The 25,788-nt window shown below is 41.8% G+C and overlaps 1 pseudogene; it reads right to left on the bottom strand.

Annotated features, from left to right (window-relative positions):
- Positions 1 to 1,926: 1,926 nt before the first annotated feature.
- LOC123744778 (galactocerebrosidase-like) lies at positions 1,927 to 25,788 on the bottom strand (annotated as a pseudogene).

The following is a 25,788-nucleotide window of genomic DNA, read 5'->3' on the forward strand; positions in this document are numbered from 1 at the left end:
CCCAGCCCCACTAGTACTGGGCTGTTCATTATCAACGAGGTTTGCCACTTCATCCTCATCCTCCCCTACTAGTACCTGTGAGGTTGGCCCCTGGGAGACCTCTTTTCTTGGCCTTGGTTGAAGGCCCCATGCTTCTTCCTGCTTGGTCAGGGTTGTTGGCTTCTCAAATATGCCGTTCTTTTGGCCGAACTTCGCAAAGTTAGGAAAGTATCTACCCAATATTACATCATATGGCATCTTTGGGACCACGCCGACCTCATAATCCAGCAGACCGTCCTCTGTTTGTTTGCTCACTAATGCTGTGGGGTACAGATGGGTATCCCCATGAATGCACGTAACACTGATATCCTGACTTGTATCCAGTTTATGCGACCAGGGTTAGCATACTGCTGGAATCCAGTAGTGCTTCAACCTCTTTCCCTTCAACCTTCACCCTGCACATATGTTTGTTTCTTGATCTTTCAAGTACAGTGGTTACCACGGGACATGCATACCATATCTCATCTTCTTTTTCACCGAGGTTACATTGCATTGGCTCTTCTTTAACCTCTTACATCTAGACATTCCGCTAGCGGAACACCTGCTCCAATATCCAATGATAGGCGTGGCGCGAATGACAAATTCCTCAAAAATACAAAAACTTCAATTTTTCAAACATATGACTATTTCACAGCATTTTAAAGACAAGACTCTCCTTTATCGAACCACACTGTCTGATTTCAAAAAGGCTTTACAGCGAAAGCAAAACATTAGATTATGTCAGCAGAGTACCAAGCCAGAAATAATCAGACACCCATTTTTCAAGCTAGCATATAATGTCACAAAAACCCAGAAGACAGCTAAATGCAGCACTAACCTTTGATGATCTTCATCAGATGACACACCTAGGACATTATGTTATACAATACATGCATGTTTTGTTCAATCAAGTTCATATTTATATCAAAAAACAGCTTTTTACATTAGCATGTGACGTTCAGAACTAGCATACCCCCCGCAAACTTCCGGGGAATTTGCTAACAATTTACTAAATTACTCACGATAAACGTTCACAAAAAGCATAACAATTATTTTAAGAATTATAGATACAGAACTCCTCTATGCACTCGATATGTCCGATTTTAAAATAGCTTTTTGGTGAAGGCACATTTTGCAATATTCTAAGTACATAGCCCAGCCATCACGGGCTAGCTATTTAGACACCTGGCAAGTTTAGCCTTCACCAAAATCAGATTTACTATTATAAAAGTTTGATTACCTTTTGTTGTCTTCGTCAGAATGCACTCCCAGGACTGCTACTTCAATAACAAATGTTGGTTTGGTCCAAAATAATCCATCGTTATATCCGAATAGCGGCGTTTTGTTCATGCGTCCCAGACACTATCCGAAATGGTAAATCAGGGTCGCGCGCATGGCGCAATTCGTGACAAAACATTTCTAAATATTCCATTACCGTACTTCGAAGCATGTCAACCGCTGTTTAAAATACATTTTTATGCAATTTATCTCGTAAAAAAGTGATAATATTCCGACCGGGAATCTCCTTTTCGGCAAACAGAGGAAAAATCACAAAGACGGGGGCGGCCAGGGCACGCGCCTAAGCCCACAGTCCCTTGATCGGCCACTTGAGAAAGGCGATAATGTGTTTATGTGTTTCAGCCTGGGGCTGGGATGACGACATTCAGGTTTTTCCCAGGCTCTGAGCGCCCATGGAAGACGTAGGAAGTGTCACGTTAGAGCAGAGATCCTTTGTAATTGAATGAGATGGCAAAGAAGTTCAAGAAATGGTCAGACAGGCCACTTCCTGTAAAGGAATCTCTCAGGTTTTGACCTGCCATTTGAGTTCTGTTATACTCACAGACACCATTCAAACAGTTTTAGAAACTTTGGAGTGTTTTCTATCCAAAGCCAATAATCATATGCATATTCTAGTTACTGGGCAGGAGTAGTAACCAGATTAAATCGGGTACGTTTTTTATCCAGCCGTGAAAATACTGCCCCCTAGCCATAACAGGTTAATAGGGCAGTAGGCTGCAATATGTCCCGGTCGATTACAATTGTAACAGATAATAGGGTTTCGGGGGGGGGAGACCTCCTCGACCCCCAGTCCCGGTTTCCGGTTTTTCCCTTAGTGTCTCGGCCCGATTCTGATTCTTTCCTCATGGCCCCACGCTGCTCTCCTCCCCCTCCACCTGTTGGGACAGTCTTACCCTGTCCGCTGGTTCGCCCAGGCCTGGGGAATGGGAATATTTCCTCCTGCGCCTGCTCAGCTGTTCCTGCCGTACAATACCGTTCAACCAGGCCCACGAGATGGTCGGCGGAAAGTACCTCGTTCTGGCCAACCCATCGTCGCACTTCTTGGGGTAGACCTCGCTGAAACTGGTTGAGTACGATGGTCTCGAAGACCTCGGCGGACGAACGGGTCTCCGGTCGCAACCATTTCCGTGCCAGGTGAATCAAGTCGAACATCTGTGTTCGGGGGGGTTGTCCCGGTCTGTAGGACCACTGGTGGAAGCGGTGTGCCCTCACGGTATCGGTCACTCCCAGTCTAGTCAGAATCTCTCCCTTTAGTTTATCGTAATCCTGTGCAACCTTCAACTCCAGGTCGAAATATGCTTTTTGAGAAATTGAAGTTGTGAACGTACCTCGACTGTGAGGGATAGCGTGCGCCAGCCGTACGCTCTCGTTCCAGAATGACCCTCCGCAAGCCCAGTCTCTCCAACTGTGAAACAAATAAGACTTGGTAAACAATAGGCATTAATATATCAATGGCTTGTGCACTACACAACAATACATTAACTGATAAGCAGGAATTTGTTAAACGCAGGTGTCATTTCAAACAATTAAAGGGATAATCTGCAGTTCAAACACTAAAGAAAGTGACTCCCCACCACTGTTTTGGTAAAAAGTTAAGGGATGGGGCTGGAGAAATGTAACCACTCAGATTCAAAGACAGAGCTATGGATTCAAGGACTGACCATCCACGATATCAAAATTATAGTTTTAACCATGTTTTGAGGCTATACAGTTTTTGTTTATGATTACATTGTTTACAAACATTGGTGTCCCGGCAAAATAAATAGTGGGGGTACGCCGTACTGGCAAAACATGATCCTACCACAACAATGAAAACAAAATGTCAAAACTGTAGACTATTACAGCATTATTTATCATTTCCTCACGTCTGAGGCATGAAACATGAGCGAATCAACTTGAAAGCGGGTGGTATAGCCTATGTTCCAAAATACCATGTGGTTCGAGGAAAACACTGGCATTTTGCCAAGGCAGAGATGAGTGGCCGAAAACCGAGACTCGCACAGACAGCAGTGGAGCCATTAATTCTGTCACCAAATAGCATGACACTGTGGTGTTTGGTGGAGCCATTAATTCTGTCACTAAATAGCATGACACTGTGGTGTTTGGTGGAGCCATTAATTCTGTCACTAAATAGCATGACACTGTGGTGTTTAGTGGAGCCATTAATTCTGTCACTAAATAGCATGCCACTGTGGTGTTTAGTGGAGCAATTCATTCTGTCACCAAATTGCATGACACTGTGGTGTTTAGTGCAACAGAAGTAGTCTCTTTCCATTCACCACTGTTGCCAGAGATATGTTGCCAGTTGATAAACGTGTGCAGGAAGCCTAGTAAAGGAGCCCTTTGAAGTGATTGTTGGGTTCATGCCACAATAAAAGGTCATACATAGGCCCACAGATGCTATTGAATTAATAGGGATTCTAAACATAAATCTATGATCAGCAGTTTGACCAAGATGCACCTCCAACAACACAACACCTCACATTATTCTGCCCCAAAACAATGATAACTTCTCTCACTCAGTGGCATGAGGGCTACTTAAGTGAGCGCTGATGCTGCCTCATGATAAGCTATGCCCATTTTACCAAAAATATTTATCTTATCCATGTCCAGCGCGCCTCTGCAGAGTGCTGTTGGAGAGATGCAGCGCTTCATCAAATCAATTGAACATAAATTAGGCCTGTGTAGCCTACAGTAGAAAGAGTAGCCTGTGGAGTAGCCTTTTCTGTAGCCCCAGACTGGAGGCCAAATGTATTACAATGTCATGAAACAGACACTTTTTAAAAATCCTTAACTTATTAATGAGGAGAGAGTAAGTGCATGAGAAAAAAAAAGGCAAGCGGGCAGACATCAGCTTTAGAGTGGCATAGTCAAACAGACAGATAGTAAATGGTGCTGAAAGTAATTCATTTCAACAATTGTCTTCATTTTAATTTGACTTCATTTAAATACCTCCGTGTCTGGGAACGGCTTGGTGTGTTTCGGTAAAACCAGGGCTCAAATTAATTGAGGGTATGCCATACTGTTTGTTTAAGTAAAATGCAAAATAGGATACCCATTGTTAGCTTTATATTTTGAACTAAATAAAAAGCATCCAGATAATACAAAGTGTTCTATAACAATGCTTAACTCTGTGATGCCTTACGCTACAAACAAGCTTTAAAATGCCCACAAAAGACGTGACTGATGCATATGGGATATATCGATTAGTCTCTATGACATTCTGAAGCTGAGCTGCGGAATGTATAGCAAAATGTACTTTGCTATTCTGTCCCAGGCAGCATTTAGGGAAACACTTCTGTTGTTGGGCTAAGTGACGGACAAGTAGCCAGCAGTTGAAGTTTCCATTTTTCTGTGTTGGTCGAGCCGCCTGTGTGGTTGGACAGGTAACTTTTTAAAGTGCCTAGTTAGATTCATACTCATGTCTAATATTACATTATTTGCAAACAGAAACCATTTCTTTGTAAACAAGACACTCTGGTTTGACATTGGGCAAGTATGGTAAGAATGCACATTTCTCTATCCATTCTTCCCTGAAACTTCTATTTTCATGATCCACCTTTCTTTTGAGACTTTCAGAGCTATATTTTCTGTTGAATGCAAGCTGTTTTTCCCCAATCAACGCACAAGGAAACATAAAAAAAACGAATTTAAGAGAGATCTTGGTGATTTTATCACAGTAATCAGATTGAAAATATTAGGATATATTACTGACATTGAACTGATTTATATATCCTACTAATCAGATATGTTAAATTGGGTTTAATTTGTAGCATAGGTCTATGAATTGGGCTGCCATTATGTTCTGTTCTGCCGAATATTAGCTGAGAAAAAAAATGGTCCCAAGTCCAAACCTATTGCCGACCCCTCCTGAATTCTATTCTAGTTTAGAGGGGATAGGATGGGGGTGGTAATGTTTTGTCTAGCCTAGGGCAGCAGAACGCACATGGCGGCAGAATGTAAAGGGCCATTCTGCCGCTCATAAATGTTTTGTGTGCAAGCGCTCGCACACACAGGAGGTCCCGTACCAGGAAGAAATTAAATCTACTTTTACCCCTGTATAAGAATGTCTGCTAAGTGACTCAAATGTAAAATCTCTTTCAATGGATAAATCGGCATTGAGATGCCTTTTTAGTCCTAGACTAGGCTTAACCTGTGTCTGGAAAAATGTCCATCCATTGACATTTATTTTCAGTAAAATACTGACCAAGGTCATTGGTGACTTTGTTGGAGCCATCTGCTACACCCAGAAGAAGACTCCCTTGGCGCTGTGGACCGACCCGCCTCCTTTGTCCACTCTGGCTGCGATGAACACTCCTCCAGACTTCACCGTCTCCATGAAGACATCACAGCTCACTGTCAGATTCTGCCTGGAAAACACACAGTATACACAATTACAATTCTACACCGTAAAATGCCCTCTTTCTTGACCCGTTTTACTTTCCAGTAATTACACGCACCAGTTTCATAACACATTTGTAGCACATCAAGGCAGATAAATGTATTAAAAGCCCTTTCTAATTAACGTTATTATAATGACTTGAGCAGGAGTCTAAGAAGTTTCCCCTTGGTACAGATCTAGGATCAGCTTCCCCTGCCCCAATCATAACCTTAACCATTAGTGGGGAAAATGCTAAACTAACCCTAGATCAACAACTATGGGCAACTTCACCCTATACTTCGCCCCCCACTCCCCCTGGCCTGATTCCTCACCATTTATAGTCTCCGATGACGCTAATGGTCTGTTCGGCATCTGCTGCCCAGGTAACAGGCATCTGTGTGACCACCTGGTGCAGGAAGACATGAGGACCAGGGTCCGTCAGGTTTATGTAATACTCAAACATGGTCAGCAAAGTCTGGGGCCTCAGAGAAGGAAGGGATCGCGACAGACAGACAGACAGACAGACAGACAGACAGACAGACAGAGCGCATGAGCAAGCACGAAAGAGAAACGCATTAATCATTTACATTTTGATATAATGTTTTTTGATCATTTGCGTGTCGTTTTTGGTAGATATAGTGACATTTCTCCCTTTAAAATGTACTGACCAACATTAAAGTCATCCTTGTATACTTTGCGGAATGGGCCAAAGGGAGGTGGATCAGGGTAAGTCCCATTCTGCCCAGTGGTTATGGTAGTTAAAGTGTAAACCTCATCTACATACAGGCTCAAGGTGAACAAACCATCAGAAATCTAGCAAGGAAAGTGTAAGGGAGCCAGCATGAAACACATGGAAATGTGGCAAAAAAATGTGTAACCGCTCATAAAAGTTAGTTTGGAGATGTGAAATGTCACAGGAGGAGAAATATCATGCTGTGCAAGACTCAACACAAGATCCAAAGACAAGATGACACTATGTCTAACACTTTCAGAAGCTTGGGCACACACCTCTTGTATAAAAAAAATATATACAGTTGAAGTCAGAAGTTTACATACACCTTAGCCAAATACATTTAAACTCAGTTTTTCACAATTCCTGACACTTAATCCTAGTACAAATTCCCTGTCTTTGGTCAGTTAGGATCACCACTTTATTTTAAGAATATGAAATGTCAGAATAATAGAGAGAATTATTTATTTCCGCTATTTCCACATTCCCAGTAGGTCAGAAGTTTAGATACACTCAATTAGTATTTGGTAGCATTGCCTTTAAATTGTTTAACTTGGGTCAAATGTTTAGGGTAGCCGTCCACAAGCTTCCCACAATAAGTTGGGTGAATTCTGGCCCATTCCTCCTGACAGTGCTGGTGTAACTGAATCAGGTTTGTAGGCCTCCTTGCTCGCACACACTTTTTCAGTTCTGCCCACAAATGTTATATAGGATTGAGGTCAGGGATTTGTGATGGCCATTCCAATACCTTCACTTTGTTGTCCTTAAGCCATTTTGCCACAACTTTGGAAGAATGCCTTGGGTCATTGTCCATTTGGAAGACCCATTTGCGACCAAGCTTCAACTTCCTGACTGATGTCTTGAGATGTTGCTTCAATATATCCACGTAATTTTCCTCCCTCATGAGACATCTATTTTGTGAAGTGCACCAGTCCCTCCTGCTGCAAAGTACTCCCACAACATGATGCTGCCACCCCAGTGCTTCACAGTTGGGATGGTGTTCTTCAGCTTGCAAGGCTCCCCCCTTTTCCTCCAAACATAACAATGGTCATTATGGCCAAACAGTTTTACTTTTGTTTCATCAGACCAGAGGACATTTCTCCAAAGAGTACGATCTTTGTCCCCATGTGCAGTTGCAAACCGTAGTCAGGCTTTTTTATGGTGGTTTTGGAGCAGTGGCTTCTTCCTTGCTGAGCGGCCTTTCAGGTTATGTCAATATAGGACTCGTTTTACTGTGGATATAGATACTATTGTACCTGTTTCCTCCAGAATCTTCACAAGGTCCTTTGCTGTTGTTCTGGGATTGATTTGCACTTTTCGCACCAAAGTACGTTCATCTCTAGGAGACAGAACACGTATCCTTACTGAGCGGTATGACGACTGTGTGGTCCCATGGTGTTTATACTTGCGTACTATTGTTTGTAAAGATGAACGTGGTACCTTCAGGTGTTTGGAAATTGCTCCCAAGGATGAACCAGACTTGTGGAGGTCTACAATTATTTTTCTGAGGTCTTAGCTGATTTATTTAATTTCTCCATGATGTCAAGCAAAGAGGCACTGAGTCTGAAGGTAGGCCTTGAAATACATCAACAGGTACACCTCCAATTGACGTCAATTAGCCTATCAGAAGCTTCTAAAGCCATGACATCATTTTCTGGAATTTTTCAGTGTATGTAAACTTATGACCCACTGAAATAATCTGTCTGTAAGCAATTGTTGGAAAAATGTATTGTCATGCACAAAGTAGATGTCCTAACCGACTTGCCAAAACTATAGTTTGTTAACAAGACATTTGTGGAGTGGTTGAAAAACGAGTTTTAACCTCTATGGGCTAGGTGGGACGCTTGCGTCCCACCTACTCAACAGCCAGTGTAATCCCGTGGCGCGATATTCAAATACCTCAAAAATGCAAAAACTTCAATTTTTCAAACATATGACTATTTTACACCATTTTAAAGACAAGACTGTCAATAATCTAAACACACTATCCGATTTCAAAAAAGGCTTTACAACGAAAGCAAAACATTAGATTATGTCAGCGGAGTACCCAGCCAGAAATAATCAGACACCCGTTTTTCAAAGCTAGCATATAATGTCACATAAACCCAAACCACAGCTAAATGCAGCACTAACCTTTGATGATCTTCATCAGATGACAACCCTAGGACATTATGTTATACAATACATGCATGTTTTGTTCAATCAAGTTCACATTTATATCAAAAACCAGCATTTTACATTAGCATGTGACTAGCATGTGACTAGCATTCCCACCGAACACTTCCGGTGAATTTACTAAATTACTCACGATAAACGTTCACAAAAAACATAACAATTATTTTAAGAATTATAGATACAGAACTCCTCTATGCACTCGATATGTCCGATTTTAAAATAGCTTTTTGGTGAAAGCACATTTTGCAATATTCTAAGTAGATAGCCCGGCATCACAGGGCTAGCTATTTAGACACCCAGCAAGTTTAGCATTCACCAAAGTCAGATTTACTATAAGAAAAATGTTATTACCTTTGCTGTCTTTGTCAGAATGCACTCCCAGGACTTCTACTTCAATAACAAATGTTGGTTTGGTCCCAAATAATCCATTGTTATATCCAAATAGCGGTGTTTTGTTCGTGCGTTCAAGACACTATCCAAAAGGGTAAATAAGGGTTACGAGCATGGCGCATTTCGTGACAAAAAAATTCTAAATATTCCATTACCGTACTTCGAAGCATGTCAACCGCTGTTTAAAATCAATTTTTATGCCATTTTTCTCATAAAAAAGCGATAATATTCCGACTGGGAAATCGTTTTTATTACAAAGAGAGTGAAAGTAAAAGCATGCTATCCCCTCATGCACAAGCCTCAGTCTAATGGTCCTCTGATAGAGCACTTTGCCAAACGCGCTAATGTGTTTCAGCCTGGGGATGGAATTACATCGTTCAGCTTTTTCCCGCCTTCTGAGAGCCCATGGGAGCCGTAGGAAGTGTCACGTCATGCCAGAGATCCCCTGTATTTGTTAGAGATGATCAAGGAGGGCAAGAAATTGTCAGACAGGCCACTTCCTGTAAGGAATCTTCTCAGGTTTTGGCCTGCCAAATGAGTTCTGTTATACTCACAGACACCATTCAAACAGTTTTAGAAACTTTAGAGTGTTTTCTATCCAAAGCCAATAATTATATGCATATTCTAGTTACTGGGCAGGAGTAGTAACCAGATTAAATCGGGTACGTTTTTTTATCCGGCCGTGCAAATACTGCCCCCTAGCCCCAACAGGTTAATGACTCCAACCTAAGTTTATGTAACCTTCTAACTTCAACTGTATATATGTACATAAAAAGATCACAGTTGTCAGAGGAGTAAGTTTACCTTTAACCTGTTATGGTATAGGGGGCAGTATTTTCACGGCCGGATAAAAAAACATACCCGATTTAATCTGGTTACTACTCCTGCTATTTCAAAATAACTATGGATTATTTGGAACCAAAACAGCATTTGTTGTTGAAGTAGAAGTCCTGGGAGTGCATTCTGACGAAGAACAGCAAAGGTAATCCAATTTATCTAATACTAATTATGAGTTTAGTGAGAACCAAACTTGGTGGTTGTCAAATTAGCTAGCCTGTGATGGCCGAGCTATCTACTCAGAATATTGCAAAATGTGCTTTCGCCAAAAAGCTATTTTAAAAACTGACACCGCGATTGCATAAAGGAGTTCTGTATCTATAATTCTTAACCTCTATGGGACCGGCGGGACGAATTCGTCCCACCTACGTAACAGCCACTGCCAGCCTGTGGCGCGATTTTCAAAATCTTCAAAATCCTATTACTTCAATTTCTCAAACATATGACTATTTTACAGCCATTTAAAGATAAGACTCTCGTTAATCTAACCACACTGTCCGATTTCAAAAAGGCTTTACAACGAAAGCAAAACATTAGATTATGTCAGCAGAGTACCAAGCCAGAAATAATCAGACACCCATTTTTCAAGCCAGCATATAATGTCACCAAAACCCAGAAGACAGCTAAATGCAGCACTCACCTTTGATGATCTTCATCAGATGACAACCCTAGGACATTATGTTATACAATACATGCATGTTTTGTTCAATCAAGTTCATATTTATATCAAAAACCAGCTTTTTACATTAGCATGTGACGTTTAGAACTAGCATACCCCCCGCAAACTTACGGGGAATTCGCTAACATTTTACTAAATTACTCACGATAAACGTTCACAAAAAGCATAACAATTATTTTAAGAATTATAGATACAGACCTCCTCTATGCACTCGATATGTCCGATTTTAAAATAGCTTTTTGGTGAAAGCACATTTTGCAATATTCTAAGTACATAGCCCAGGCATCACGGGCTCGCTATTTAGACACCCGGCAAGTTTAGCACTCACCATAATCATATTTACTATTATAAAAATGTCATTACCTTTTGTTGTCTTCGTCAGAATGCACACCCAGGACGTCTACTTCAATAACAAATGTTGGTTTGGTCCAAAATAATCCATCGTTATATCCGAATAGCGGCGTTTTGTTCGTGCGTTCCAGACACTATCCGAAATAGTAAAGAAGTGTCGCGCGCTTGGCGCAATTCCTGACAATAAAATTCGAAGTATTCCATTGCCGTACGTCGAAGCATGTCAACCGCTGTTTAAAATCAATTTTTACGTCATTTTTCTCGTAGAAAAGCGCTAATATTCCGACAGGGAATCTCCTTTTCGGCAAACAGAGGAAAAAATCCCAAAGGCGGGGGCGGTCGGGGTCACGCGCATAAGCTAGTGTCTCTTGATGGGCCACTTGAGAAAGGCGATAATGTGTTTCAGCCTGGGGCTGGAATGACGACATTCTCTTTTTTCCCGGGCTATGAGAGCCTATGGACGACGTGGGCAGTGTCACGTTAGAGCAGAGATCCTTAGTAAATGATAGAGATGGCAAAGAAGTTCCAGAAATGGTCAGACAGGCCACTTCCTGTAAAGGAATCTCTCAGGTTTTGACCTGCCATTTGAGTTCTGTTATACTCACAGACACCATTCAAACAGTTTTAGAAAATTTAGGGTGTTTTCTATCCATATGTAATAAGTATATGCATATTCTAGTTACTGAGTAGGAGTGGTAACCAGATTAAATCGGGTATGTTTTTTATCCAGCCGTGTCAATGCTGCCCCCTAGCCCTAACAGGTTAAAATAATTGTTAATTAATTTGTGAACGTTTATCGTGAGTAATTTAGTAAATTCACCGGAAGTTTGCGGGGGGTATGCTAGTTCTGAACATCACATGCTAATGTAAAAAGCTGGTTTTTGATATAAATATGAACTTGATTTAACAAAACATGCATGTATTGTATAACATAATGTCCTAGGAGTGTCATCTGATGAAGATCATCAAAGGTTAGTGCTGCATTTAGCTGTGGTTTTGGTTTTTGTGACATATATGCTTGCTTTGAAAATGGCTGTGTGATTATTTTTGGCAGGGTACTCTCCTGACATAATCTAATGTTTTGCTTTCGCTGTAAAGCCTTTATGAAATCGGACAATGTGGTTAGATTAACGAGAGTCTTGTCTTTAAAATGGTTTAAAATAGTCATATGTTTGAGAAATTGAAGTTATAGCATTTTTGAGGTATTTGTATTTCGCGCCACGCTCTAACATTGGATATTGGTGAGGCGTTCCGCTAGCGGAACATCTGTCCTTTAGAAAATTAAGGGGCTCAGTTTCTTGAAGAAGAATGGCTTTTTAGTCTTGAAGTCAAACCTCGACTGCCATACCTGTAGTTCTCTGATCGAGGCCTAGGAAAGAGACACGTTTACTAAGACAAAGTAGCCTTTTAATCATTAACAGACATGCAATAACTGTAACAATACTCACAAAAGATCCATTGAGTTGGAATGTTACATTCTGGGGTGTGACATTGAAGGGCAGGAGTGGAGGCCTTACGCACACAGAATGATCATGAGTCTGAAAGATCGAAAAATAAACATTTATCACATTTCACAGTCATGTTGTGTCACAGACAATTTAATCTACAAACAAACTATGGTCACAACACGGTCCTTGCATCAACAGACAGCGGAAGTGAGCTAATAACTCACCGGACTTCCGTTTACTAGCTAAAGTTTAGATCGGAGGCTCCTGGGAAAGCACAGCTTAGTATGAAAGAGAGAGCCTGAGGAAATTGTTGACTTTCTCCAAAACCAGCCTTAAAAGTTAAGCTTTAGAGATCTAAAAAGAGCTTTACTATAATGGACTATTCAAATTAGGAAATGGTTCAAAGCACAGTGTACAATCAACAAAATAATGAAGCCTTCTACTAACATTAGATAGCATTACTCAGAATAAATATTCAGTTTAACAGACGTAATATACAGGAAGATAAATACCTACCATGGTTTCTATGATGATGGTGAGGTTTCCCTTGCTGTCAGCGTGACATAACTTCCCCCGTGTGCCAGATGCCCAACGGCCTGCAGGTAGGTCCATCCAGGCTGGCTAAACTGGGTGGCGTATGCTAAGAGACAATATTGTCAAATGTAAATCAAATAATCAAATGATTTTATGAAGTCTTTCTATATTAGCAGTTGTCACTTGCTTCAAAACGAAATGTGAGATGCTGATAGCTACTTTTGGGGAAGCTTCACATAATAGCGAAACTGTAAGAAGGACATCAAACATCATTGTGGTAATCTGTACCTACTTTGCAAGTGTTAACAAGTGTAACTCATAACAAAATATATGAAAAACAACAATTTGAGGGTGAACCATCCATTCCTTTAAGTGCAGAGGGTTACCAGTTATCCAGATGGGTAATTCCACCACATAGTTCCCAATCCAGGGCTCCTCAGCTGTCATCAAGCCATCTCGCCCTAAGGGAAGGTCCTCATAGTAACTGGCTACCAGGTTCCAGGATATGGTGCTGAACAATCATATATTTCATTTTGGGAATGTTTGTTTAAATCGCCACACATTTTTATTTTTTATTTTAGCTGTTCAGAAATATGAGGCACACAAACACTGAGTGGACAAAACATTAGGAACACTGTCCTAATATTGAGTTGCTCCACCTTTTGCCCTCAGAATAGTCTCAATTAGTCGGGGCATGGACTCTACAAGGTGTCAAACATTTCCCACAGGGATTCTGGCCCATGTTGACTAATGCTTTCCACACTTGTATCATGTTGGCTAGATGTCATTTGGGTGGTGGACCATTCTTGATACACACAAGCAACTGTTAAGTGTGAAAAACCCAACAATGTAGCTGTGCTTGACACACTCAAACCTGTGCGCCTGGCACCTACTGCCATAACCCGTTCAAAGGCACTTAAATATTTTGTCACTCTGAATAGCACACATACACAATCCATGTCTCAATTGTCTCAAGACTTAAAAATCTTTCTTTAACCTGTCTCCTCTCCTTCATCTACACTGATTGAAGTGGATTTAACAGGTGACTTCAACTAGGGATCATAGCCTTCACCTGGATTCACCTGGTCAGTCCATGTCATGTTCCTAAAGTACACTCAGTGTAGGCTTCTTCATCAAGGTTCAGAAGAGGGTGAGTAAAGGGAGCAACATAAAGGGGAGTGTGAGCAGTAGCTATGTAGTGTAAGTAAAATAACATGCTCAGAACGTGATCTGGATCCTTAGCTTTGAGAAGGAGATTGAGAAAGATTTCTGTAAGGTTGGGGGCGAAAACTACGTATTCTCAGCCAGCGCCATAATTGACAACTAACTCTATTTAGTCTAACGACAAAAGTCAACTATTTCAATCGCAGACGGAGTACCAAAAGAAAAAAATTACAAATTTCAGCATCTCTGTGACAATTGACAATAAATTATCTAAGCAGGCTCAACTTGTCTAACTGCTAAGTTCACTTTATTTTATTTATTTTTATTTCACCTTTATTTAACCAGGTAGGCAAGTTGAAAACAAGTTCTCATTTACAATTGCAACCTGGCCAAGATAAAGCAAAGCAGTTCGACACATACAACAACACAGAGTTACACATGGAGTAAAACAAACATACAGTCAATAATACACTAGAAAATAAGTCTATATACAATGTGAGCAAATGAGGTGAGATAAGGGAGGTAAAGGCAAAAAAGGCCATGGTGACAAAGTAAATACAATATAGCAAGTAAAACACTGGAATGGTAGATTTGTAGTAGAAGAAAGTGCAAAGTAGAAACAAAAATAATGGGGTGCAAACGAGCAAAATAAATAAATACAGTAGGGGAAGAGGTAGTTGTTTGGGCTAAATTATAGATGGGCTATGTACAGGTGCAGTGATCTGTGAGCTTCTCTGTGACAGCTGGTGCTTAAAGCTACTGAGGGAGATAAGTGTTTCCAGTTTCATAGATTTTTGTAGTTCGTTCCAGTCATTGGCAGCAGAGAACTGGAAGGAGAGACGGCCAAAGGAGGAATTGGCTTTGGGGGTGACCAGAGAGATATACCTGCTGGAGCGCATGCTAAAGGTGGGTGCTGCTATGGTGACCAGTGAGCGGAGATAAAGGGGGACTTTACCTAGCAGGGTCTTGTAGATGACCTGGAGCCAGTGGGTTTGGCGACGATTATGAAGCGAGGGCCAGCCAACGAGAGCGTACAGGTCACAGTGGTGGGTAGTATATGGGGCTTTGGTGACAAAACGGATGGCACTGTGATAGACTGCATCCAGTTGGTTGAGTAGGGTATTGGAGGCTATTTTGAAAATGACATCGCCGAAGTCGAGGATTGGTAGGATTGTCAGTTTTACGAGGGTATGTTTGGCAGCATGAGTGAAGGATGCTTTGTTGCGAAATAGGAAGCCAATTCTAGATTTAACTTTGGATTGGAGATGTTTGATGTGAGTCTGGAAGGAGAGTTTACAGTCTAACCAGACACCTAGGTATTTGTAATTGTCCACATATTCTAAGTCAGAACCGTCCAGAGTAGTGATGCTGGACAGGCGGGCAGGTGCAGGCAGCAATCAGTTGAAGAGCATGCATTTAGTTTTACTTGTATTTAGGAGCAATTGGAGGCCACAGAAGGAGAGTTGTATGGCATTGAAGCTCGTCTGGAGAGTTGTTAACACAGTGTCCAAATAAGGGCCAGAAGTATACAGAATGGTGTCATGTGCATAGAGGTGGATCAGAGACTCACCAGCAGCAAGAGCGACATCATTGATGTATACAGAGAAAAGAGTTGGCCCAAGAACTGAACCCTGTGGCACCCCCATAGAGACTGCCAGAGGTCCGGACAACAAGCCCTCCGATTTGACACACTGAACTCTATCAGAGAAGTAGTTGGTGAACCAGGCGAGGCAATCATTTGAGAAACCAAGGCTATTGAGTCTGCCGATGAGGATGTGGTGATTGACAGAGTCAAAAGCTTTGGCCAGGTCAATGAATACGGCAGCACAGTATTGTTTCTTGTCGATGGTGGTTACGATATCGTTTAGGACCTTGAGCATGGCTGAGGTGCACCCATGACCAGCTCTGAAACCAGATTGCTTAGCGGAGAAGGTGCGGTGGGATTCGAAATGGTCGGTAATCTGTTTGTTGACTTGGCTTTCGAAGACCTTGGAAAGGCTGGGTAGGATAGATATAGGTCTGTAACAGTTTGGGTCAAGAGTGCCCCCTCCTTTGAAGAGGGGGACGACAGCAGCTGCTTTCCAATCTTTGGGAATCTCAGACGACACGAAAGAGAGGTTGAACAGGCTTGTAATAGGGGTTGCAACAATTTTGGCAGATAATTTTAGAAAGAGAGGGTCCAGATTGTCTAGCCTGGCTGATTTGTAGGGGTCCAGATTTTGCAGCTATTTCAGAACATCAGCTGAATGGATTTGGGAGAAGGAGAAATGGGGATGGCTTGGGCGAGAAGCTGTGGGGGGTGCAGTGCTGTTGACTGCAGTAGGGGTAGCCAGGTGGAAAGCATGGCCAGCCATAGAGAAATGCTTATTGAAATTCTCAATTATAGTGGGTTTATCGGTGGTGACAGAGTTTCCTATCCTCAGTGCAGTGGGCAGTTGGGAGGAGGTGTTCTTATTCTCCATGGACTTTACAGTCTCCCAGAACTTTTTTGAGTTTGTGTTGCAGGAAGCAAATTTCTGCTTGAAAAAGCTAGCCTTAGCTTTTCTAACTGCCTGTGTATATTGGTTTCTAACTTCCCTGAAAAGTTGCATATCACGGGGGCTGTTCGATGCTAATGCAGAACGCCACAGGATGTTTTTGTCTTGGTTAAGGGCAGTCAGGTCTGGAGAGAACCAAGGGCTATATCTGTTCCTGGTTCTACATTTATTGAATGGGGCATGCTTATTTAAGATGGTAAGGAAGGCATTTAAAAAAAATAACCAGGCATCCTCTACTGACGGGATGAGGTCAATATCCTTCCAGGATACCCGGGCCAGGTCGATTAGAAAGGATTGCTCGCTGAAATGTTTCAGGGAGCGTTTGGTAGTGATGAGTGGAGGTCGTTTGACCGCTGACCCATTACGGATGCAGGCAATGAGGCAGTGATCGCTGAGATCTTGGTTGAAAACAGCAGAGGTGTATTTAGAGGGCACGTTGTTTAGGATGATATCTATGAGGGTGCCAGTGTTTACGGCTTTGGGGTGGTACCTGGTGGGTTCATTAATAATTTGTGTGAGATTGAGCGCATCAAGCTTGGATTGTAGGATGGCTAGGGTGTTAACTTCCCTAGTCAACAGCCAGTGGAATCGCAGGCGCGAAACACAAATACCTAAAAAATGCTATAACTTCATTTTCTCAAACATATGACTATTTTACACCATTTTAAAGACAAGACTCTCGTTAATCTAACCACATTGTCCAATTTCAAAAAGGCTTTACAGTGAAAGCAAAACATTAGATTATGTCAGGAGAGTACCCTGCCAAAAATAATCACACAGCCATTTTCAAAGCAAGCATATATGTCACAAAAACCACAGCTAAATGCAGCACTAACCTTTGATGATCTTCATCAGATGACACTCCTAGGACATTACGTTATACAATACATGCATGTTTTGTTCAATCAAGTTCATATTTATATCAAAACCCAGCTTTTTATATTAGCATGTGATGTTCAGAACTAGCATACCCCCCGCAAACTTCCGGTGAATTTACTAAATTACTCATGATAAACGTCACAAAATACATAACAATTATTTTAAGAATTATAGATACAGAACTCCTTTATGCAATCGCGGTGTCAGATTTTAAATAGCTTTTCGGCGAAAGCACATTTTGCAATATTCTGAGTAGATAGCTCGGCCATCACAGGCTAGCTAATTTGACAACCACCAAGTTTGGTTCTCACTAAACTCATAATTAGTATTATATAAATTGGATTACCTTTGCTGTTCTTCGTCAGAATGCACTCCCAGGACTTCTACTTCAACAACAAATGCTGTTTTGGTTCCAAATAATCCATTGTTATATTGAAATAGCTCCGTTTTGTTTGTGCGTTCAGGTCACTATCCGAAGGGTGACGCGCGAGCGCATTTCGTGACAAAAAAATTCAAAATATTCCATTACCGTACTTCGAAGCATGTCAAACGCTGTTTAAAATCAATTTTTATGCTATTTTTCTCGTAAAATAGCGATAATATTCCAACCAGGCAACGTTGTATTCATTCAAAGGCTGAAAGAAAAAAATGGAGAATTCTCATGAACGCGCATCTCCAGTGTCACTGTCCCCAGGCTGACCACTCACAAATTCTCCTGCTGTTCTTCGCCCAGAGACAGCAGACACCCCATTACACTTTCTGGCGGCTTTATACTTAGGCTGATTTTGTGTAGAATTAAATAAATAAAACGTACACAGTCATGAGTCCGTTGACATAGTTCTGGTTGAGAATGCGGGCCCAGCAGCCTCCCCCCGCCTCGTCGTTGAAAGTGCTACAGTCTTCAGACGACCACAGCTTCTTCTGCGTCTTCCGGGCCTCCATCACTGTGGTGGTGCCTGGGTAGTGGGCCCTGTCAGGCCACACACATGGAATGGTATGAAGGTGATGCACACACACGCGCACGCATACAAACACATGTTCACGCACATACTTATACAGTACCAGTCAAAAGTTTGGACACACCTACTCATTCAAAGGTTTTTCTTTCTTTTTACTACTTCCTACATTGTAGAATAATAATGGACACCAAACTATGAAATAACAGTCGGAATCATGTAAAAAAAAAATAAGCACTGTGAATGCAGAATGTAGGCCTGAGGAATATTTTCTGAAACGATGGAAGAAATGCTTCATGCAGTAAATGGAAGAGGTGGTCTCTTCAAGAGATGACGCAGCAGAATTCAGCAGAAACACTCTCCTACCCTATCACATCAATTGCTTCGGCCAGCTCTCGATCGACAAGCACTGAGTAGGTTATGGGCTGCCATAGGTTATCACTGGCTATGATTCTGACCTCCAAACCCCCCTTATCCAGAGTGTGCCGCAGCAGCTACCCAGTGACAGATAGAGAGAGGTGAGTGAGAAGGTGATGAAGTATTGAAGAACCATTCAGGACCATGCACTACACTATTGTATTCACCTTTTACTTTAACATATGCCGGCGCCATGCAATAGATGCATCTTAGATACTAGAGCGGACACATTCTCTATTAGCAGATAATCAACTCCTGGTAAATGCAATGTCTTGGGACTGCCATGAATATATGCACTAAATAAGATTATTCAGATATGCAGATGAATTATGAAGAATGTATTTGAATTTGTACTGGTGCACTGAAATGCACTTAAAACAAAGTTTGGATTTACCAGGAGTTGACTGTAATTGTGTTAGGCATCTACATCTCCTGACTGCTCAGGCATCTGAAGTAAAAACAGCCACCAACATTCAGCTTACTGGCTAGTCTGAACACAACAGAGCAATCACAGGTATGAAACGGGATGGCATCACGCAGACTTCCTTATCGCTTGCCTGCCAAGTGTTCTAGAAGGGTGGAGTGGAATAACTAACTGGTGACAAAAGCGAACTGAAAGACCGATCAGTTCCTCAATCACCTTAACTGGCATCTGGGTTTAATGATGCAATGTAATTTAACACTTTACTTTGGTGAAAATGCATCTGAGAGTATTTTTGTTTGGTATGGAACAGTGCATTTATAGACCAACAGAACAGCATATGTTTAAACAGGTGGGTAGATTGAAGGAACACATATGTAGATCATGTTTGTATCCAATTAGCTGAAGTTAGGATAAGGCCTGCTTTTTTTTTACCCTTATTTTACCAGGTAAGGCCTGCTTTTCTTTTGAAGCCAGAAAGAGTCTATCAGCTACATTTATGCCTAGACTATGGTGATATTTTATATATGAATGCTTCTGCTCAGTGTTTGAGATCAATTGACACCCTTTACCATGGAGCATTGAGATTTATTTTAAACTGCAAAACTCTTACGCAACACTGCACTTTATAAACCAGGGTAGGCTGCATTGGTGTAAAGTACGTAAGTAAAAATACTTAAGTAGATTTTTGGGGTATCTGTACTTTACTATTTATATTTTTCGCAACTTTTACTTCACTACGTTCCTAAAGAAAAGTATGTACTTTTTACATTGTACTCAGAACATCCCTGGTCATCTCTACTGCCTCTGATCTGGCAGACTCACTAAACACAAATGCTTAGTTTGTAAATAATGTCTGAGTGTTGGTGTGTGTGCCTGGCAATCCGTCAATAACTAAAAAACAAGAAAATTGTGCCTTCTGGTTTGCTTAATATAAGGAACTTGAAATTATTTATACTTAAGTACATTTTAGCAATTCCATTTACTTTTGATACTTAAGTATATTTAAAAACAAATACTTTTACTCAAGTAGTATTTTACTTGCTGACTTTCACTTGAGTCATTTTATATCAAGGTATCTTTACTTTTACTCAAGTATGACAATTTAGTACTTTTTCCACCACTGGTTGGCTGGCCTTCTCTAGTCACTCGTATGCTTAGTCACTGATATACTTTTATTTACAAAGCCATTTTGGGTTTACTACCATTTTATTTTGATATTTTTATTCTTCAGAAATGTGGTGGGTACTCTCTTCATTCACAGGACTTTATCCTGCTAACTGTTACAAATGTCCGTACTGAATTTGGTAAAAGGGCTTTAATGAAAATCCTTACAAAATAGTTTTAAACTGGAAGAACTTGTCCCGATTGGTGCTTTTAAATAATTGATGACAGATTTTGAGGCTGATTCCTTGACCTGTCAATGTTTTTAAATTTGCTGTTTTATGATTTTGTTATTATCCCGTGATTTTTACGAGATTACTTGTAGTTTTTCATGTTGTCTGTCTGTAATTGTGTAATGACTTGGTGCTGCCTATCTTGGCCAGGACACCCTTGAGAAAGAGATTTAAAATCTCAATGAGCCCTCCCTGGTTAAATAAATTACAATATTCTCAATATACAACCCACAAAAACAAATAGAATATACACTCCAACATAATCAATATCCAGGTCATGGTACTGCTTGGCTCCTAAGATCCAGGACACCAAGTAAGATGCAGTTACATCAGGAAAGTCGTATGGCCAGTTCTTCCCTTGCCCAACCCAACCTGGGAAGGCCCACGGCAAGCATACAGGTACAAGAGGTAACATTAACAGAGACCATTGTTAGAGAACGACCACAGCTGACGCTTATCTAATGGCCTATGCAAAATTTGACACACTAGCTACAAGTCTTACCTGTGAAATCCTACCAGATATATCCAGCGCTTGGCTTGGGCAGGAGCACACCAGAACAGAGTGAGTTAATCCACCTCCCTTAGCTCAAAAGTATTGCAGAGTTCCCGCACATAAATATAAACAGTACCGGCTCCTATTTCAGTCCAAGTTAAGCACTGGATATATCCTACTGCTTGTCTTCTAATTTGAAAGGCAAACATATCTATAATGAACCAAAAAATAAACACCACAAACCCCAACCAGAAGCCATGGATTACAAGCAACATCTGCACTGAGCTAAAGGCTAGAGCTGCTGCTTTCAAGGAGAGGGACTCTAACCCGGAAGCATATAAGAAATCCTGCAATGCCCTCCGACGAACCATCAAACAGGCAAAGCATCATTATAGAAATCGAATCATACTACACCGGCTCCGACGCTTGTCGGATGTGGCAGGGCTTGCAAACTATTACAGACTACAAAGGGAAGCACAGCCGAGAGCTGCCCAGTGACACAACCCTACCAGATGAGCTAAATAACTTCTATGCTCGCTTCAAGGCAAGTAACACTGAAACATGAATGAGAGCATCAGCTGTTCTGGACGACTGTGTGATCACGCTCTCCGCAGCCAATGTGAGTAAGACCTTTAAACAGGTCAACATTCACTAGGCCAGACGGATTACCAGGACGTGTACACAGTCGTGGCCAAAAGGTTTGAGAATGACACAAATATAAATTTTCACAAAGTTTGCTGCTTCAGTGTCTTTAGATATTTTTGTCAGATGTTACTATGGAATACTGAAGTATAATTACAAGCATTTCATAAGGGTCAAAGGCTTTTATTGACAATTACATGAAGTTGATGCAAAGAGTCAATATTTGGATTGTTGACCCTTCTTTTTCAAGACCTCTGCAATCCGCCCTGGCATGCTGTCAGTTAACTTCTGGGTTTTTGTTTGTCCACCCGCCTCTTGAGGATTGACCACACGTTCTCAATGGGATTAAGGTCTGGGGAGTTTTCTGGCCATGGACCCAAAATATCGATGTTTTGTTCCCCGAGCCACTTAGTTCTCACTTTTGCCTTATGGCAAGGTGCTCCATCATGCTGGAAAAGGCATTGTTCATCACCAAACTGTTCCTGGATGGTTGGGAGAAGTTGCTCTCGGAGGATGTGTTGGTAGCATGCTTTATTCATGGCTGTGTTCTTAGGCAAAATTGTGAGTGAACGCACTCCCTTGGCTGAGAAGTAACCCCACACATGAATGGTCTCAGGATGCTTTACTGTTGGCATGACACAGGACTGATGGTAGTACTCACCTTGTCTTCTCCGGACAAGCTTTTTTCCGGATGCCCCAAACAATCGGAAAGGGGATTCTTCAGAGAAAATGACTCTACTCCAGTCCTCTGCAGTCATGGCTCACATCAACACCATTATCCCAGAAACCATAGACTCACTCCACTTTGCATACCGCCTCAACAGATCCACAAATGATGCAATCTCTATTGCACTCCATACTGCCCTTTCACACCTGGACAAAAGGAACACCTATGTGAGAATGCTATTCATTGACTACAGCTTAGCATTCAACACCACAGTGCCCTCAAAGCTCATCACTAAGCTAAGGACCCTGGCACTAAACACCTCCCTCTGCAACTGGATCCTGGAATTCCTGACAGACTGCCCCCAGGTGTTAAGGGTAGGTAACAACACATCCGCCACACTGGTCCTCAAAACGGGGGCCCCTCAGGGGTGCGTGCTCAGTCCCCTCCTGTACTCCCTGTTCACTAATGACTGCACGGCCAGGAATGACTCCAACACCATCATTACGTTTGCCGATGACACAACGACGAGACAGCCTATAGGGAGGAGGTCAGAGACCTGACCGTGCGGTGCAAGGAAAACAACCTTTCCCTCAACGTGATCAAAACAAAGGAGATGATTGTGGACTACAGGAAAAGGAGGACTGAGCATGCCCCCATTCTCATTGACGGGGCTGTAGTGGAGCAGGTTTAGAGCTTCAAGTTCCTTGGCTACCACATCACCAACAAACTAACATGGTCGAAGCACACCAAGACAGTCATGAAGAAGGCACAACAAAACCTATTCCCCCTCAGGAGACTGAAAAGATTTGGCATGGGTCCTCAGATCCTCAAAATGTTCTACAGCTGCACCATCGAGAGCATCCTGATGGGTTGCATCACTGCCTGGTATGGCAACTGCTCGGCCTCCGACTGCAAGACACTACAGAGGGTAGTGCGTACGGCCCAGTACATCACCGTGGGGCCAAGCTTCCTGCCACCCAGGACCTCTATACCAGGCGGTGTCAGAGGAAGGCCCTAAAATTGTTAAAGACCCCAGCCAACCTAGTCATAGACTGGCAAGCGGTACCGGAGCGCCAAGTCTAGGTCCAAGAGGCTACTAAACAGCTTCTACCCCCAAGCCATAAGGCTCCTGAACATCTAATCAAATGGCTACCCAGATTACTTGCATTGCCCCCCTTCTACGCTGCTGCTACTCTCTGTTATTATCTATGCATAGTCACTTTAATAACTCTACCTACATGTACATATTACCTCAATTACCTCGACACCGGTGCCCCCGCACATTGACTCTGTACTGGTACCCCCTGTATATAGCCTCCCTATTGTTATTTTACTGTTGCTCTTTAATTATTTGTTACTTTTATTTAGGCATTTTCTTAAAACTGCCTTGTAACCTCACTGTAAGGTGTTGTATTCGGCGCATGTGACAAGTACAATTTGGTCCCATTTTTCACGAGGTGAAATCATTACTGGGATCTTTTTTTCCTTACGTAGAAAACGCTTATTTCTCTCAAATTTTGTGGATACATTTGTTTACATCCCTGTTAGTGAGCACTTCTCCTTTGCAAAGATAATCCATCCAGTTGACAGGTGTGGCATATCAAGAAGTTGATTAGACAGCATGATCATAACACAAAAAAGGCCACTCTAAAATGTGCAGTTGTCACACAACACAATGCCACAGATGTCTCAAGTTGAGGGAGAGTGCAATTGGCATGCTGACTGCAGGAATGTCCAACAGAGATGTTGCCAGAGAATTTAATGTTCCTTTCTCTACTATAAGCCACCTCCAACGTTGTTTAGAGAATTTGGCACTACATCCAACTGGCCTCACAGCCGCAAACCACGAGTAACCACGCCAGCTCAGGACCTTCACATCCGGCTTCTTCTGCGGGATCGTCTGAGGAGGGGTGCTGAGGAGTATTTCTGTCTGCAATAGTATTTTTGAGGACAAAAACTAATTCTGATTGTGTAACGTCCGTCATTAGGAATGGACCAAGGCGCAGCGGGAATGTGGATACTCATATTTATTGATGAGAAACAATTAAAGCATCCACATGAAAACCAACAAAAACAATACTCACGACGGCACCAGTGTGACAGGCTAAACAAGCAGTGATCACAAACAACTACCCACAACCCCAAAGAAAAACACACACTCCTATATAGGACTCCCAATCAAAGGCAACTCAACACACCTGCCTTCAATTGGGAGTCCAATCACCCACACAACATTTAACAAACACAAACCACCTGCCACATCCTGACCAAGACTAACACAATTACGCCCTCTGCTGGTCAGGACGTGACAGATTGGCTGGCCCAGTCATATGAAATCCATAGATTAAGGCCAAATGTATTTAAATTGACTGATTTCCTTCTATGAACTGTAACTCAGTAAAATCTTTGAAATTGTTGTTTATATTTTGGTTCAGTATAGTATAGTGTGTTATCCTAATCATAGTACGGCAGAAAGGCTCCAATGGTCGTCCAGCCTCACCTATGAGAGTGATGTTGGGATTTCTCTTCTTGGCTTCTCTCATCAGCCACCACTCATACCCCCTAGTGCATGTGTGAGGGTTCTGTTCCATCTAGGGGGAAAAAACTGAATTGAAATGTACTCTTCAGCTATTACTAGCCTACATTGTAGAATGCAAAATCCTATACATGCTAGGTAAGGTAACTCAAATAAATGTTTTGCCTGTCATAAGTGATAAACACAAAGTATACCTCCCTATGGGCCCTGGCAAAAGTAGTGCACTAGAAAGGGGAATAGGGTGCTATTTAGGAAGCTAACATAGGAAGTGCAGGAGGCATTTTCCATGTTTACTTGTGGTCTGAGCGTCACCTCCAATCTCCACTTTCAGGATGTGTAGAGACGCCCTAAAGTTTGGCTGCAGACAGCAAATAAAAGTGACATAATGTTTTGGATCTCATACAAAGATATGATTAATGAATGGCTACCCATTAAATGAGATAAGAGGTATTCAGTCATGCCATAAGAATGTTTACATTTGTAGCTAATTTACCTTGAAATGGTAGTCCATTATCTGGCTGCGGTAGGATTCAGTATAATTTACAAGCAGGCGAGATGTTGCCTAAAACGAAGAGGGAAACGTGTCAGAAAGTGACAACGATTAGATTGTAAATGTACTCTTTTGTTTCATTGATCTTTCTCGTACAGTCGAACCAGGAAGAAGCCTAGTTTTAGCAGCTAGCATTAGCTAATTAGCCCTCCACCGCTCAAACCTCCAATGCCATCAAACTCTCTCCCTAATCTGATTTTATCATCCAAAACGTAGCACTCAGGAGTGCAGAGATCAAAACACAAACTAACACACAAGGCGATAGAGAAGGATCATTTATAAATCAT

This window comes from Salmo salar, chromosome 09 (genome assembly GCF_965601325.2).
Source record: "Salmo salar chromosome 09, fSalSal1, whole genome shotgun sequence".
NCBI lineage: Eukaryota > Metazoa > Chordata > Actinopteri > Salmoniformes > Salmonidae > Salmo > Salmo salar.